This window comes from Miscanthus floridulus, chromosome 9 (assembly GCF_019320115.1).
Source record: "Miscanthus floridulus cultivar M001 chromosome 9, ASM1932011v1, whole genome shotgun sequence".
In the NCBI taxonomy this organism is placed as follows: domain Eukaryota; kingdom Viridiplantae; phylum Streptophyta; class Magnoliopsida; order Poales; family Poaceae; genus Miscanthus; species Miscanthus floridulus.
In genome coordinates, this window is record NC_089588.1 from 75,283,446 (window position 1) to 75,287,144 (window position 3,699).

Consider the following 3,699-nt stretch of genomic DNA (forward strand, 5'->3'; position numbering starts at 1 on the left):
GGACAGACAGAGCTAGTGAACCAAATCCTAGAAGATTTACTTAGAGCTTGTGTTATATCTTCAAAAGGTTCATGGGAGAAATGGTTACCTTTAGCTGAGTTCTCCTATAACAACAGTTATCAAGCGAGTATCAAAATGGCTCCATTTGAAGCCTTGTATGGCAGAAAATGTAGAACTCCATTGAACTGGATTGAGCCCGGTGAAAGGAGATACTTTGGTATTGACTTTGTCAATGAAGCCGAAGAGCAAGCACGTATCATCCAACAACATATGAAGGCAGCTCAATCGAGGCAGAAGAGTTATGCCGACAGAAGAAGAAGACCACTGACTTTTGAGGTGGGTGACTATGTATACTTAAGAGTATCACCCATGAAAGGTGTGAAGAGATTTGGGATGAAAAAGAAGCTTTCACCAAGATATGTAGGGCCATACAAAATTTTGGAACGAAAAGGAAATGTTGCGTATAAGTTACAACTTCCACTAGAGATGAGTGCAATATTTAATGTGTTCCATGTGTCTCAGTTGAAGAAATGTCTTCGAGTACCTGAAGAAGCTATTGCACCCACCAACGTGCAGCTTCAATCAGATTTGACCTATGAAGAAAAGCCAATTCGAGTATTAGAGGAGATGGAGAGAGTAACAAGGAGTAAGATTATTAAGTTCTATAAGGTGGTGTGGAACAATCATAGTGAACAAGATGCTACGTGGGAAAGAGAAGATTATTTACGAGAAGTTTATCCCGCCTTTTTCCAAGAATGGTAGGTCTTGCAAATCTCGGGACGAGATTTTTATAAGGGGGAGGGGCTGTAACACCTCGGGTGTTAGCCTTGCATAACTTGACTTGCATAACATGAGCATGATCATCACGCATTCATAAACAAGCATTTACAATTGAAACATTTGATTGAAACATCTGCAACATTTGCTTGTTATCGCATGTTTCATTAACATACGCAACTTTTCTCGTTATTTCATGTCTCCATGTGTATATGCATATGATCATGAGTGGACACATGTACTTGGTTAATATGAGTCACCAAAATATTTTGGCAATGCTTAGGTTCACAAATGGAACATGGTTCATAAATGTCATTTTCCATGATCAAGTCCTTAAGTCATGTTTCATGTGATTACTTTAAATGGCCCTATGAGTGACTACTACATGAAATGATTGAATGACCTTGCAAATTGCTTAAACATGTTTAGAGTATCTTTATGAACAACTTTGATATTCATGGTTAGGGGTAAAAAGGTCATTAAGCCATGCTTTGATGTGTATCATCATGTAAATGTGACATGTTTGACCAAGTTTGAACTAGAGGTTAGAGACCTTGCATGGAGGAGATCACTAAAGCAAAGTTGTAGTATTTGACATAAGGAACAACTTTTATTTTTAGGTCATTGACTGATTTTCTAACATGCTTGAATGGGTCCCACAAAAATCAGTAAAATCAACATCTCATGACTTAACAAAATTTTCTAAGTCTTTGATTGACTGACAGACTGACAGGCCTATGTTGGGGGTGATTTTTCTCAGTCTCGGTTGAGAATTGGAGCATGATCCTTGAACAAAAGTTGTAGCTGGTACATTAGACTTCAACCTTGATGTACTAAGTTTTCGCTGAAAGCCATTGGTAACGAAGTTTTCATCGTTGCAATACGTGCTGTCAGGCTCGGCTTGGCTTAACTGAATCAACTGACGACGCCGTTCAGTGGCCGACCGACGCTAGGGTAGAGCCGCCGCGTGGACGTCGTGGCTGGCCGCGTGTCGCCAACGCCCTGCCCCGCATGGCAAAGCCAGGCCAGAGCGCGGCTTTAACACCGCCAGCGCCCGCCTGACCCCTTCCGCGCTCCGTTTTTCATTTCCTCGGCCTTCTTCCTCGCCCGCTGCTGCAGCCATTCCTACACCGAGAGCCACCGGCGCCATTGCCGACGACAGCTCATCCTCGCTGCTCCTCCGCCACCGCAACAGCACCACCGTCACCCCAGCAACTCCAGACGTCCCCCATTGCCCGCTGTTCCAGCTTAGTAAGCCACAGCAATGCACACGCTCTCGTCGGAGTTCGCCGCCGTGTTCTGTCGTCGTGGCCACGCCGTTATAGTCTACCATTCCACGCGATAGCTGATGCGCTAGGTTCGCCGTAGTACACTGGTGCTTGTCCGAGCTTTAGGTCGAGCCACCGAGGTCATCACCGGTGTTTTGCCGTCGTTCCGCCCCGCCGTGCCATCACAGCCATCCGCCATGGTCGGCGGTGAAGTGCTTCGGTGCTCCTTCCATCCATACGAAGGCCACCACCGGGTGCGGGTGAATGAGTAGACCATGTAGGTGTAGTCGCTACCGTCGGCAAGTTCACCGGCGATGAGCTAGGGCTGTGCCGCGTCGAACGGCACCGTCTCCCCTATTTTCAGTCGATGACAAGCGGGCCCGGCTGACCGGTGGGCCCCGGTTGCCAGTGATTGGTATTAGAAAGCTAGTTCATTTAAATCCAGATCTGGTGTTGTTTTGTAATTTTTGTATCTTCAGTTTGGTAGCTTCAAAAATTGTGAAATAAATTTGTTAGTGTTCCTTAGGAAGTGTAGTATTTAGGAAAAATATGTTCTTGACATTTACAGTAGAAAATTTTGAAGATTTAAATAGAGATTTGAAATATGCTTTTGAATGCATTCAAATTTGTTTATTTTATATCTACAGTTCCTGTGCTCCAAAAATTATGAAATTTTTGTGGTAACCTAGTCTTAGCATATATGAGCTCTGGTAAAAATTTGAAGATGAGTGCATGTGTAGATTTGTAGTTATAGATTTTTCTTTTATAATTGGGAGATCCTTGTGTAAATTTTTATAAATTATTTAGGAATCCAATACTCATGAAATTTGTTGGAGGCTATACTAGTAGTATATGGATGCTAAGAAAAATAGGAAATCTGTTGCTTGACACTTTTCAATAGGGTTTTCTAATTATGCTATTTCAAGCATTGTTGCCTTGCCATTTTTGTATAGGATGTTCTACTTGGCAAAATGACATGAAATTTCTATAGTGATCCTTTGATAGCATTAGGAAGGCACTGTAAATTTTTGAGAATTTATGAAGTAAATATGGTATATGTTTATTATTTAACCTAAATATGTCAGTAAAATAATAAAGGCAATTAAATAAATAGTTTAGGCTTCACCATTATATTGTCTTAAAATTCTTTAGTTTGCTTAAACTGTTGGTAGGATTTATGTTGTCAAATTTTGAGTGATTACATGAAGTAGAAGTATTGTTACTTTGTATTGCATATTGAATAGTTTCCGGACAGATTCTGGAGTTTGATGAGTTACATGTTGAAAGTGATGTGTACTGTGAAAATAGTTAATAACAAAGTTGTAGAGAATTTGATAAGCTTTCTAGAAAGTCTAGGATCACTGTATTTGGATTAGTAGAACTCTAGTTATGAGCGAAACAAGTAGCTGTTGTTTTGTGGTATAGTCGATGCATTGTGGAAGTAGTTAATTAAATAATCGACAAGAGATATGCACCTACTCAATAAATATGATGCACTTGTTAACATATATGCATTCATAATACTTATACCATATTCATGCATCTAGGATCGGAGGAAGAGATAACGTTGCTGGAATTCGAAGAAGCAGAGGAAGGGGAGCAGGAGAATCCACAAGCCGCAGCTCCCGAAGGCGTGGAGCAGAACCCTGAAGAG